The sequence below is a fragment of the Protopterus annectens genome, chromosome 3.part0 (genome assembly GCF_019279795.1).
Source record: "Protopterus annectens isolate FY-2018-M chromosome 3.part0, PAN1.0, whole genome shotgun sequence".
Lineage (NCBI taxonomy): Eukaryota > Metazoa > Chordata > Ceratodontiformes > Protopteridae > Protopterus > Protopterus annectens.
The window spans coordinates 214862940-214878571 of record NC_056731.1 but is presented as its reverse complement, the minus strand read 5'-3'; the positions used below and the strand labels follow the sequence as shown (position 1 = coordinate 214878571).

The 15632-nt window shown below is 37.4% G+C and overlaps 1 protein-coding gene across 1 annotated transcript in view; it reads left to right on the top strand.

The window, feature by feature from the left end:
- The window catches only part of DNAH11 (dynein axonemal heavy chain 11), a 4606558-nt gene that overhangs the window by 1726776 nt on the left and 2864150 nt on the right, over positions 1-15632 (top strand). The window lies entirely within an intron of this gene.

Here is a 15632-nt window from a genome sequence, read left to right as displayed (position 1 = left end):
GAATGGCCTTTCTTACAGAAGACAAAGTTGTGACTTGTTAGAACATTTTCATGGATTTCACACTTAAAAAAACTGCCTTCATAAGAGAGTTTCCTAAGAAATCTAGATCTCATGACATCACTGATTCTCATGATAAACAGTAGCCAGACTCCATATGAGAAAGATTCAGTGTTACGTAAAACAATTGTTGGTCCCAGCAGCCATATACCTTAGAATTCCAGGTACAAGTGGTGGATTGAATAGATATCTCCCAGTCCCAGGCTGCCCTTTTCCCTCCAGAGCCCATTTTCAATCAGTCCAGATGGATTTGTCAGATTTTACATGGGGGGGCAGTGTATAGGGGAGTTCAAGTACAAAATAAATGGGGTCTTTTGGACGCTACAAAAACACATAAATGTCAAAGAAATGTTAGCCATGATTCAGGTCTTAAAAGGTCTTCACCACATATGTTCTCCATGTTCCTTTTGGTGATCACAGACAACACCACACTTGTGTAGTACCCGAACAAATAAGGGGAGTACAAGGCCATACCCTTTTTGCCGGTTGGCAGTGATGGCCTTGGAGGTAACCTTACAGCATTATGATTTCTCCAGGCCTCATTCATACTGTCAGAGCAAATCATACAAGCAGACAAACTAAGCAGATCCTAGATGGACCCTCATGAGTGGAAACTCAGGACAGAGGTCTTCAAGGATTTGGTCTAGATGTGGGGAACACCTAAAATACATCTGTCCACCTCCTGTCAAAACAAGCAGTTGGAAAAATTATTTTGAGATATCCTTGCAGCCATGCTTGGAGAACAGACACATTCTTGTTCCATTGAAGGAAATATTCCTTTATGTATTTCTACTCTTTCCACTAATATCCAGGGTACTTCTAAAAATGCAGAAAGAATTTCTGAAGATCATTGTGGTGACCTCCTCTGATTGGAATTGTCCAAGGGCAATTACCCCAAGCTTAGGGAAATTGCAACTGAGCCTGGATGATTCTATTTTAATACTTTCAGGCAACTGTTCCATGAGGATGTGCAGCAGGTATGGAAGGGTGCAAGAAAACCTCAAACTAAAAATATTATGTTTACAAGTAGAAGAGGTTTTCTAGGCGGTGTCTAACTGGAAACAGAGAGGGCCCGGTATGGTGTCTACCTCTCTGTTTTTTAAATATTTGTGTGAGATACTCAGTAGTAGCTTATCTTATGCATCTGTCAAGGTGTATCTTGCAGCCATATCATGGGTCTGCCCATAGATCTCCCTCTTTCATTTTTTTTGTGGTCAAATAGTTTATGAAGGGAGTGCTGTACTCAAAACACCATTGAAAACAAATTCATCCAAATTGGGATCTCAAAATTGTTCAAGAAAACAAAATGACCTTATTTGCTTTTAAACTGACATTATGGACTGATTTAAAGTTCATCATTTGGAAAACCATTTTGCTTATTGCTGTGACATCTATAAAGTGAGTCTCTGCTCTGTAAACTCTCATGGTCGGCTGACCTAATCTGATTTTCCACAAGGACAGGGGTGTTTTACACACACATGCCAAAAGCTGTTTCTGAATTTACCTTGAGTCAAGTCAGCAATCTCCTAGTTTTCTTTCTAGAACTGAAAAACAAGAGAGAGAAGACTCTGCATACCTTGGATGTGCACATGCAGCTTAGGTACTACCTTAACAGAACCAACCCCTTCAGGACAGCTGGACGGCTCTTTATTTCTTATTCTGGGGCTAAGAAGTGTTAAAAAGTCTGCAAAGAAATGATTGTTCGATGGTTGCCCTTTGCTATTATTTTATGTTACTCTCACCATGGTGTATATATTCCAGGCAAGGTCAAGGCACATTCTACCAGAGTCTTATTCTGCTTGGTGGCATATTGGAAAGTAGAGGACTCTAGAAGCATTCTAGAGGCAGCAACCTGGTCCTCTGTTCATTCCTTTACAAAGCACTACAAACTGGATACGTTCTCAAGTTCCAGAGCAAGCTTTGAGAGCACCATTTCCAAGGGCTTCTGGATCCTTATCCTTCCTGCTTCAGTAAGATAAGCTTTGGGAATCTACTCATATGCCACTGAGGCACTGTGAATGATGAACATAGTAAAGTTGTGCAAGTCCAACTTACTAGTATCAATAGATGTTCAAATTTCATACTGCCTTATTGGCAGCACCCACCTACCATTACCCTTATAGATATATGTGTATGTATACACACACACACACACAGACGCACACACACACACACACACACACACACACACACACACACACACACACAAACAGTTCAATGGTATCTAACCATCTTGTGTTGCTGACTGACTTTGGATATTTGTGTTGGTTTTTTGTGGTTACGAATTGGTTAAAAAAAAAAAAAAAACATGGCCAGCACGCAAGAGTGTGGAATATTAATTGAAATTTAATTATAAATACACCAAAAGGGTAAACTCACACACATTACCCCACAAATAATTAATCCAGACTGGTTTCAGCTTGAAAAGCCTTCCTCAGTGTAAATAACAAATACAATAAAGTTCACAATAATTTATATACATCCTGGTCAGCCACATGACATCACTAATTGATTATTTAAAGTGACTCATTTAATCCACGGGGAAATGCCCCTCCCAATTTGATAATCCAATTCCTTTCTTTACAATTTGGAATAGTATGGCACCCACTTTTGTTCACCCTATTTCCTTGTATTTTATCAATGATAGTAAATCTGAAACGTGCAGTGGTATGTTCCACTGAGTGCTTATATAAAGCATTAGAATCTCTCTTATTCCTAATATCACAGAAATGTTCAGTGATCGTAGACGTAATGGACGGGATGTCTGACCAATATAAAATGCTAGGCAAGAACATGTTGCTAAATAAATAATCCAGTCAGTGCTACAGCTGGCCAAAAACTTGATGATATATTCCATAGATGTGTTTTTACTGGAAAACTGTTTAGACTTAATGACATTAGAGCAACGCATGCAATGTCCAGAAGGCACACACCCATATAGTGGTTCACCAGTAATCATTAACTGTTGTTTATGCTTAGTAGGTTCAACCCATCGTTTATAATGGCTAAAATGAGAGCCCAATGTTTGTCCCCTATGAAAGGACAATAATCACTTGGAACTAAATATATCACACAATCTATAATACGCCATTAATATGTTCCAATGTCTGTTCACAGTATCAATAAGTCAGTTGGTGTTGCGACCAAATGTAGTAACCAAATTAATATCAGATAACTCCCTGTGTTGTTATTTATATTTTAGTAGCCCATTTCTATCTTGTGCAGAAGCCCAAATACTTACAGATATGATATTGCCATATCTGTAGAAATTCAGAAATATCTGAATAAGATCCTCCCTATAACTCATAAAAGAATCTTGAGTTGAGCAGATACGCCTGATTCATAAAAACTGCGACTTGGGAATTGTACGTATAATATAGTGTGGATGGAAACTGGTGGCGTGTAACAATGTGTTGTGTTCAGGGTATTTATGATATACTTGACTAACAAGAGTATTATCAACATTCCTAGTGACAGTCACATCTAGGAAGTTTATTTGATTAAGATGGTAGTTTACCGTAAATTCTATTCCCCACTTGTTATTGTTGAGATATTGCACAAATTCCTGTAGATAATCAGAATCCGCCCTCCAGACCATCCAACAGTCATCTAAGTAATGTCTCCATATGTCTATCTCATCAATGAATATATTATGACTAGACTCATATATCAACTGCTCCTCTAAAAATGCTGTAAATAAATTTGCATAAATGGGAGCAAACGATGCTCCCATTGCGGTACCTTGAACTTGCCAAAAACATTTACCATGAAAATAGAAAGGATTTTTAGTGAGCATATGTTCTGCCAGACAAACCAATAAGGTGTTGAACCCAGGGGGATATAATTTAACCCTATCTAGCCAATATTGCAAGGCCTGTAGACCCGCCCAATGAGGAATGTTGGTGCATAATGCAGTAACATCAAGGGTACATAAAAGCCACCCAGGTTCCAATTGCATATCAGAAAGTATCTGCAAAAATTGTGTCATATCCTGTATACGTGACCTGACACAACCTAACAATGGTTTTAAATATTTTGTCAGAAATTGTGAAAGGGGTTCAGTAATAGAATCCCTACCAGAAACAATAGGCCTACCAGGTGGATTGTTCATATCTTTATAAATCTTAGGTAATAAATATAGGTACTGATGTTTGGGATCAGGGACAGTAAGGTGATGTAGATCAGAGTCAGTAATAATTCCCTCTTCTAATGCAGTCTGAAGGAATGAATCTATCTGTTTAAATCTGAACGTGGGATCTAAAGGTATATACATGTAATATCGTCCATCCATAAGTTGTCTTTGTGCTTAATTATAATACATGACCCAGTCCATCACCACCACTGCTCTACCCTTATCCGCCAGTAAGATAACCAAATTCTTGTTATTTTTAAGACTTGTAACCACTTGTTGTTCAACCTTTGAGAGATTACGAGGCAATTTTTAATACTTGATATTAAAATGTAGATCTTTGAGCACACAAGTCTGGAACATAGTAACATGTTTATGCATCGGTGGCATAAAAGTAGATTGATGAAATCTGAATCCATTGGTATTAACATTTGCGGATTCAGAATCAAAATATAATCTTAAAATAAGCAATCTACAAAAGGAAATGACATCTTGAGCCAATGAATCCTCACCAACACAAAAAGCTGGTAAAAAGTTCAAGCCTTTATTCAAAAGTTTCAATTCCACTTCAGAAAGGGCTGTAGAAGAAATATTATGAACATTTTCCATACCACTTAATGCTATATCATGATTTTCAAGAGGGATTCAACATCGCTTAGCGGCCCTATGTTTCCTCCCTCCCCTAAGGTGTTTGGCCCTAAAGGGTCATCCAAACTTTGTCTTTTGGGGGTTGGAGAATCCTGAGTATGATTAGAATATTGATCTGTGGCGGAAGGGGACTCATCCCTTGATGTCCCACTGGTGGAAAGTCCGGACTTCTTAAAAATGGATTTTGGTCTCCTCCTCTTATGTGGGGAAGATTTAGTGTTTAAATTGCCAAATTTTACATTCTTTACTAACCCAAAGGGTTTACCCCTTTGGTAATCCCCCAGGTCCCTGTTAAACTTTTGCATCTTTTTATCTTTAAGCTGTTTCTCAAGACCTAGTAATTCCTTACTTAACTGGTTCAAGCAGGATACATAATAGGCTTGGCCTTTATAGGTCTTAGTTTCCTCACAAATAGATCTAACTTCAATAATATTTCTATCGATAGAACGCTCATAATATGATGTAAGTATATTAACAAAACTCATTGAGGCTTTCTGTTGGGCTTGAGCCCATTCTTCAGATAAACAATCATCAAGATTATTGACCAATGGTTGAATCCTCACTCTCAGACCCCTCAGAGTAATACCCCTATTCTGGTATGCTTTAAAAAGCTTCAAATGCCATACATCAGTTCTAAGTACCGTCATACATTTAGTCAGTTTTTGAAAAAGGAGATTACAAGCATTAGCTTGGTCGTTAATATGCCCATCCATGTTGTCATTAGAGGGAACTAACCCAAAAACGTATAGGTCATCCTGGTCTGCTGACAGACCTTGTAAAATGTAATGAGATCCATAGTATCTGACCCCAACACAGATTTAAACGAATCCCAACATTGTTTTGCTTAAATCCAATTCTCACCATAAGTATGGTAGTAATTACTTAAACCCCCTAGCTTTTCCAACAGGGTCCTATGACAGATGGTAAACAATATACATTTAGTTAGCAATGCACAAAATTCTGTTCAAAATGTTCTAGAATTTAAACCAAACATATATTCGTAATCATAAATCCAATAATGTAGAAACAAAAAATATATGAGAACTGATACTTAACAGGGGAACATAGCACTGCTTATCAAAAGATAATGGTTACAAATATACTGACGTTAATTGAACATTTGTAAATATTGGGGTGTCATGGTTTATATTTTATTGGTTGGACATCTCAGATATTGATATATATGCAGTAGTTATTGTTTCCCCTGTATTTTTTAGTGGGATACGTACATCCCAGGGGTTACACATATAAAAGCAAACAACATTGGCATACCTATATGATATGCTGGCATGTGTTTTGCTGTTCTTAAGAATTCCAGACTTTCCACCAGTGGAACATCAGGAGATGAGTCCTCTTTCCCCACAGATGTAGATTTTAATCATACTCAGGATTCTCCAACCCCCAAAAGATGAAGTTTGGATGAACCTTTAGGGCCAAACACCGTAGGGGAGGGAAGAAACATAAGGCGGCTAAGTGATGTCAAATCCCTCTTGAAAATCATGATACAGCATTAAGTGATATGGAAAATATTCATAATATTTCTTCTACACCCCTTTCTGAGGGGGAATTGAAACTTTTGAATAAAGGCTTGAACTTTGTACCAGCTTTTTGTGTTGGTGAGGATTCATTGGCTCAAGATGTCATTTCCTTTTGTAGGTCGCTTAATTTAAGATGATATTTTGATTCTGAATACACAAATGTTAATACCAATGGATTCAGATTTCATCAATTTACTTTTATGCCACCGATGCATAAACATGTTGTTATGTTCCAGACTAGTGTGCTCAAAGATCTACATTTTAATATCAACGAGTATCAAAAATTGCCTCATAATCTCTCAAAGGTTGAACAGGTGGTTACAAATCTTAAAAATAACAAGAGTTTGGTTATCTTACTGGCAGATGTAGAGCAGTGGTGGTGATGGACTGGGTCATGTATTATAATGAAGCACAAAGACAACTTATGGATGGGTGATATTATATGTATATGTCTTTAGATCCCACGTTCAGATTTAGACAACAGATAGATTCATTCCTTCAGACTGCATTAGAAGAGGGAATTATTACTGACTCTGATCGACATCACCTTACTGTCCCTGATCCCGAACATCAGTACCTATATTTATTACCGAAGATTCATAAAATATGAACAATCCACCTGGTAGGCCTATTGTTTCTGGTAAGGGTTGTTTTACTGAACCCCTTTTGCAATTTCTGACAAAATATTTAAAACCGTTGTTAGGTTGTGTCAGGTCACATATACAGGAAATGACACACTTTTTGCAGATCATTTCTGATATGCAATTGGAACCTGGGTGGCTTTTATGTACCCTTGATGTTACTGCATTATGCACCAACATTCCTCATTGGGTGGGTCTACAGGCCTTGCAATATTGGCTAGATAGGGTTGAATAATATCCCCCTGGGTTCAACACCTTATTGGTATGTCTGGCAGAACATGTGCTCACTAAAAATGCTTTCTATTTTCATGGTAAATGTTTTTGGCAAGTTCAAGGTACCGCAATGGGAGCATCTTTTGCTCCCATTTATGCAAATTTATTTATGGCATTTTTAGTGGAGCAGTTGATATATGAGTCTAGTCATAATATATTCATTGATGAGATAGACATATGGAGACGTTACTTAGATGATTGTTGGATGGTCTGGAGGGCAGATTCTGATTATCTACAGGAATTTGTGCAATATCTCAAAAATAACAAGTGATAAATAGAATTTACGGTTAACTACCATCTTTCTCAAATAAACTTCCTAGATGTTACTATCACTAGGAATGTTGATAATACTCTTGATAGACAAGTATATCGTAAATAGCCTGAACACAACATATTGTTACACGCCACTAGTTTCCATCCACACCATATTATACGTAACATTCCCAAGTCGCAGTTTTTATGAATCAGGCATATCAGCTCAACTCAAGATTCTTTTGACTTGTAAACAAATCCACGAGTTCATACAACTGTAGAGTCTTCACACAGGTTTAATATTCTTGACAAAAATGAACTTGAAGCGCTTTTTGTTTCCTAGCATGCAAACTTCTTCAGAAGTAACAATACAAACAATTAACTATTCTTAAATAGACAATCAAAAAATGCGGGAAACAACACAATTAATTACTTAAACGGACACTACCCCTACAAAACGTCAATGTATTTTAAAATTATTTTTACACTAAATTTTTCATGTACCTGAATTACCTTAAAAACATTACTTAATTAAAATAAAATTAGAACAATAAAAACTCTATTAAACTGCATTTCCACATAGCTGCAAGAGTGTTCCCAGACAAGGAGAATAGTGACACATTCTAATAAACATTATCTTTGTAAACTTTTAAGTTTAAGAACACTAGTGATGGAACATGATTCATTCAAGCCTGGAATATTAAACGCATTTAGTTTGATCTGCCATATTAGTTCCAACTCTTCTAATTTGAAGGAAAACGGACCACCCCTAGTGTCATGCAAGATATTATCTATGACTATGAATTTGAATTGATGATGCACATTTAAATGAATGTGCTTTGCTAAAGCATTATCTAATTTATTGTGACTAATGGCATAAAGGTGCTCGTATATTCTATCCCGGAACCTACGTTCCGTTTTGCCCACATAAAATGTGGGACAACTTGTGCATCTCTCCAAGTAAAAACAGACTACCTATCTATGTCAAACAGAGCTCCTCATTAGCACTCTTCAAGAAAAATCTTGATGATTGGATGGGAAATGGGAAATTCACCCCGGGGATCACTTCTGTGGCTCTGCTCGACAGGGGCACAGGAAAATAATTTTCTTGGGTGGCGAAAGCAAGGGTACATTTTTTTAGCTAGGCTTGTATGGGCCCTATGGCCGATAGCCTTGTACCTACCTATGAACCTACGAACTATGGACCTAGTGTTACAATTAAACTTTGATCTTAATTTATAATGTTGCCCATTTATTACAAAAAAATTAGTGACGTCAATATGTTTACAGTAATTACAGTTTTCACACTTAAACATCCCTACTATTCTAGAGACCCTAATTTGCCGTTTCTCTAATAGGTTCTTCAGGTTGCTACGCCATCTAAACACTATAGTTGGTGTACTGCCCAGTTTCTCAAATAAAACCTGATTACCTCTAAAAAGGTCCCAGTTCTTCCGCACTATTTTAACAATAAAGTTACTCTGAGCATTAAATGTACTTATAAAGCTACATTGTGAATGTTGTACATTCTGTGCAGATGACTTACTACTAATTGCATTTATCGATACTTCTGATAACATAGAACTAGAGCCTGCTGAATATTTAATCACGCAAAATCGGTTTGAAGATCAACTTTTCCCTTTTATGAGTGACTTCTTCTATTAAAGAATCCAATAAGGATTCTGGACAGCCACGGTGCATGAACATTTTTTTCAAAAATAAACATTCTTTATAAAAATCATCGTCTTGGCTAATAATACGTGAAGCCCTCACTAGCTGACCTTTAATAACAGACCTTTTTTGATGGAAAGGATGACAGCTAGAGAAATGAAGAAAGGAATTAGAATATGTTCCTTTCCTAAAGATTTGAGCAGAAAAACACCTTAATGTGCTATTTTTAGTTAACCAGATGTCTAAATATGATATGGCTTCAGTACTAAAGCTGTATGTAAACTGCAAAAAATCTGTAGTCACGTTGAACCTGTCTATCAACTCACGTGCCATTACTTCATTGACTCTGAACAGGACGAAAATATCGTCCAGAAATCTAGTATAATATACCAGACGTTCAGAGACATTTGTGTCATTTAGCACGAAGTTGGATTCCCAATGAGCCATAACTAAATTGGCCACACTTGCTCCACATGGTGATCCCATTGCCAGGCCTACTTTTTGTAAATAAAACTGATTATTGAAAGTGAAAAAATTGTTAGTGAGGGTAAGATCTAAAAGTTCCATCACCAGGGCTATATCTTTACTCAAAGCACCATGTTTCTTCATCATTGCAGCTACCCATTCAATGCTAACCTGATAAGGAATACATGTGTATAGGTCCTTGACATCAATTGTTAAGAAGTTGCAGTACTCCTTGTATTCTAAGTCATTCACATTAGCCAAGAATGACCAGGAATCTTTGCATATTTGCTTTTTTAAGACCACAAATTTCTACAACATTGAGTCAATGACCTTAGAACATGCAAAAGTTGGCGACCCACGACTATCAACCAATGGTCTCATAGGTGAGTCCACTAAATCCTTATGTATTTTAGGAATTCCAAACATGGATGGATATTTAGGAAACAAGGTGATCATGTAATTGAGCACCACTTGATCTATACGGCCCTCAATAAACAAATCGTTTAAGCAAATTTTGATTAAATTGTAAGCCTTGTTGGCTTCTGATCTAGAACTCTCTTGATAAGTTCCACTACACAACAATCTTTCCATATGATCAATATAATCGGCCCTATCAAATATCACTAATCCACCCCCTTTATTAGGTTTACACAACTGTATATCTTGAGATTTAATATATTTTAAATGGTCACATTCATTATTGTAACTATCACAACAATGTTTTAAATCTGACCTGTGATTAACCATATACCTAAAATCCAGTTCACACAACTGTTCAAAAGTTTGAAGAACCGGATGCAATGGGGGATTAAAAGTACTTGGGGTATGGAACATATGGGCACCTATTGTATTTGCTGAATTCGCAAAGAGCAACTGAAAGTTTAACTTTCTAGTAAAGGTCTTCAACTCTGTTATAGTATCCATTCAGTGCCATGGTGCATAAGTGTGACCTTTAGCTAAAAAGTCCACTATATCTGAAGAAATTTCACTAGCTGAAAAATTATACACTCTAAAATCTTCCTCCATATTTACAATTACTCTAGGTCTTATTGGTTGTTGTTGTAATTCTACAGAACAAACTGGTAATGTAAAGGAACTGTTAATATCATTACCAACCAAAACATGTAACCCAGCATCAGCACACACAAACAGAGAGGAAGAAACTCCTAGTGAGGTTGATAATACCTCACTAAAGGAGTCTTCCATCAACATTACATTTAATTCCTGTTGTAATTTTGTTTGCCCCTGTTCCCCTGGGCATTTCTCTGTTGTTTCGGCCTGGCACCTGTATGGTTGGCCTGCCAAAAAAACTGTTGTTGGTTACCATTCTGGTTAAAAAATTGTCTGTTATAATTGTAATTCACTCGAGGGGCATTCTGCAGCCTCTTGCTCCTCCAGATTTCAGGCTGGCTAGACCCATCCACACAGAGTTCAACAAAATTATCGAGCTCGTCCATCCGAGCATTGTTCCTATTATTTGTGACCAACATATGGTCACTGATTTGGATCGGTTGACCTACGGTTAAGTTGCTTGCTTGCTGTAAATTAACATCTTGTTGGTTAGAAACCAAATGACCAGGACGCCAAACTTGGGCAAACGAAGGGGGTGGATAAGCTACCCCTTGGCTGTATGCTTTACAGTCACGAGCCAATTTTTTTACCTTGTTTCCCTTGAGTTTGTTCATATGCTGGTCAATACGAGAGAAAACTCTGCTATATTCAAATTTATATCGCTCAAACTCTAAGTCAAAGTGTACTTTGTTATCTAACTCATTGATCATATTAGATATAACATCAACAAACAACGAGTAGTGTTTAATCTTTAATTTGATAAGCTCAAAACCTTGCTTATCAAAACGTTGGATTATCTCAGTGTGGAAAGGCGAGTCTTTGACTAAACCAGTCGGATATTGTACTCTGTGTAAGCCTTTAGGAACCACTCTTTGCTTTAAACATTCTTTAAAATAAGAAATTTTGAGCTGAGTTTTTTTAAGCTTCAACAAGTAAGCATCTAGCAGTTTCAAATTATGAACAATGTCAGGAGAACCAAAATTGTTACCTCTCCCCGGCTGTGAATCACCAGAAGAAGCTTATGAGTTATAGGGAGGATCTTACTCAGATATTTCGAACTAGGGGCTACAGATATGGCAATATCATATCTGCAAGTAATTGGGCTTCTGCACGAGATAGAAATGGACTACTAAAATATAAATAACAACACAGGGAGTTATCTGATATTCATTTGGTTACTACATTTGGTCGCAACACCAACTTACTTATTGATACTGTGAACAGACATTGGAACATATTAATGGCGGATTATAGGTTGTCTGTTATACTTAATCCCAACTGTTTATTCTCCTTTCATAGGGGACAAACAGTGGGCTCTCATTTTAGTCATTATAAATGATGAGTTGAACCTACTAAGCATAAACAACAGTTAATGATTACTAGTGAACCACTATATGGGTGTGTGCCTTGTGGACATTGCACGCATTGCTCTAATGTTGTTAAGTCTAAACAGTTTTCCAGTAAAAACACATCTGTATTATATGAAATCAAGTTTTTGGCCAGCTGTAGCACTGACTGGATTATTTGACGGTGCAGTGGTGCAGCGGTAGTGTTGTCGCCTCACAGCAAGAGGTTCTCCAGTTCGATTCCTGGCTGGGGTGCCTTCTTTGTGGAGTCTGTATGTCCTCCCTGTGTTTGTGTGGGTTTCCTCCTCCGGGTGCTCCGGTTTCCTCCCACATTACAAAGACATGCATCTGGAGCATTTCTCCCCGGGCCTCCGCTGAAAATTGGTTTCGTTCCAAGTCTGACTTTCCCAGTTAACAAATGATAAATAAATAAAAAAAAAAATTTATTTAGCAACATGTTCTTGTCTAGCATTTTATATTGATCAGACATCCCATCCATTACATCTACATATCACTGAACATTCCAGTGATATTAAGAATAGAGAGATTCTAATGCTTTATATAAGCACTCATTGAAACATAACACTGCATGTTTCAGATTTACTATCACTGATAAAATACAAGGAGATAGGATGAACAAAACTGGGTGCCATACTATTCTAAATTGTAAAGAAAGGAATTGGATTATCAAATTGGGAGCGTTGTTGCCCCTGGATTAAATGAGTCACCTTAATTAATCAATTAGTGATGTCATGTGGCTGACTAGGATGTATATAAATTATTGTGAACTTTATTGTATTTGTTATTTACACTGAGGAAGGCTTTTCAAGCTGAAACTGGTCTGGATTAATTATTTGTAAGGTAATGTGTGTGACTTTACCCTTATGGTGTATTTCTAATTACATTTCAATTTATATTCCACACTCTTGTGTGCTGGCCATGGTTTTTTGAATATGGTTTAACTTTTGGGCCTGTGCACCTGCCGTACTTGCAAGGGTTGTATGACTGATATGAAACTGGTTGGCATCAGGCAATTCTTTTTACTGGCCCTTGTTGGTTCTTCCTACTTAGCACTAAAAGTCTGAACAACTGACTTTCTGTGACAGAGTTTAGGCTTTCCCTTATGGGAGGGGCTTAGCCAACCCCCTGTCACAAGAAGTCAGAAGAGGGAATTTTGAGCTCCAGAAAGCTGCTAGTGTGGGTTTGTGCAGACACAGAGCCCATATGCAACTTAGGTAGTGTAAAATTTGAACATCTACTGTTACAGGTATGTAGGACTTACATAACTGTACTTTATCTTATCAACCAGAGGAGAAGTTGCGAATGATGATTAATAGAGTTGATAGAATTTATTTCAGAGGGGAAGAGGGCAAGAGTTAAGTGGGATAAGTTGATCCTCCCCATAGGAAAAGTTAGATTAGGATTACCTGATTTGAAGAGATACTTTAAAGCTATGTAGCTAAGGCTTGTATACATAACACAAGCAGAAAGTTATGAATCAAAATGGAAAGGAAAGATAATGAAACAGGTGGGAAGTTAGAGAAATAAGTGGAGAGTAAGATTTGAGATGCATGTCATTACAACAGTCTTCCTGAATATCATATTCACCAAGTAGCAGAAAGTATTATGAAAACAAAGCCAAAATAGGAATGGAGAAAGAAGGTTTTCCCAATAGGGATGACTGCATGTTGGGGTATAGAAAATCAGTAAGCGGGGGCTAGAATTTACTGCAGAGAACTGGAAAAGGAACCAAGGTGTTGGGAGTAAATAACAAGGGAGGGAAAGATAATAAATACAATGGAATGAAGCCAAACTGAAGTTTAGACTAATTTTAGAGACTGCTTTCCCTACCATGGATTGATAGTATAGGTGAAGAGTAAGGGATAGGGGAGGGAGTTCAAAATGAAAGACAAGCTCTGGTAGAGTTGTTATTTGATTCTAGGGCAAAGCTGCTGTTAAAAGAGGAACAAAGTGTTAATCAGAGGAAGTTAGAAAAGCTTGGGAAGAGAGACTGGGAAAACAAGTTAACAAAGAATCAATGGAAGGACATCTGTATGGCTCCCAAATATGCAATAGAGTCGAGAAGTTTAGGATTTTTGGTTGATGGTGTTTGTATAGGTATTTCTATACACCAAGAAGACTCACATAATTTTTCCATTGGTAGATAGTAAATGCCAGAGTCGTGACTGAAGAGAGAGAGAGAGGTAAACAGGAGCATGTTTTTTAGACGTGTAATGAGTTAGAGAGAGAGAGGTAAATGGGAGCATGTTTTCTGGAAGTGTAATGAGTTAACAGATTTGAAACGATTCTCTTTAGAGTACTCTGGACAGAAAGTGGCTGTAACTAACAAGATTATTCTTTTGAGCTGGGACACAAGATCTGAAATGCCTAGAACAGACGCCTAGCTAGGGTGGGGTGAAGGGGGTAGTAATTCTGGAGACAAGGTTTTAGGAGGTATGGTTTTGTTTTTATTGTATTGCTGGCATTTAGAAATGAACACCAGTATTGTATTTGTGATCTGAACTGAGGAGGTGCTAAGCAAGAAGGCTCTGAAGGGTTTGCCCATCAAACCACTTATTTTTCTCCATCTTTGCTGGAGCCATCAGTGGTTGGGATATGTGGAAGTTGCCCTAAATCAATGAATGCTGGCCAGCTGTAATATCCTTGGCAAAGTATAACCAATACAACTTAGGTTACTGCAACTGTGATCTATTTGAACATCTACTGTTATAGCCAGTTTACTTACGCAACTGTACTTTTGTTTTCTATTAATGTGTGTGTACCTATGCCATTATGTTAACAGGGATTTAATAAAGATGTTAAAAATGATGGCTGAGATGGAGTACAACAGTCTTCCTCCAATGTGAAAAGCTTCCTGGAAAGCAAGTAACTGTGTAGCTCTTTCTTGTGACTATGCTCTGTGGCATCTTTTAATCATTGGCAAGTAGAATAGTGCTGAGTGCCATGCTGGCTGTGTGCCAGCAGGTGGAAGTGACCTGCACATGCACATTTTGAAAAAAACAGGAGGGGACTTTGAGAGAAAGAAAGAAAAAGGGTGGCCTAGGCCCATCATTAAGAGGAATAATTTCCTATAGAAAAGGGAAGAAATGGAGGTATACTTGCAACTGAGAACTAAACTTGTAAGGTTTACAAAGAAAAATAATTATTATGTCTGCTGTGACTCATGTAAACCTCTACCTTTAAAAAGTTTAGATAGCATTCAAGGGCTGTTTCTTCACCAGCTAAAGATTTTGTGTTACAAATAAGTAAAGAGATTTGACTGTGCTGTCTATGATAGGGGATGTTTGGTAACCTGGAAAATTATTATCTGCTGATTGGTCCTGATGCTACTGTTAATATATTGTAAGTATTACTTATGATATATTATACTTATTACTTAATTTAGAGTTGCTGATATGCCTACTGCATGTCTTTGGGATGTGGTAGGAAACTGAAGTACACAGGTAAAACCCACTCAAAAAATAGGGAGGACCCGCAAGCTCCTCACATAAGACATCCTAGCCAAGAAATTAATCAGAGG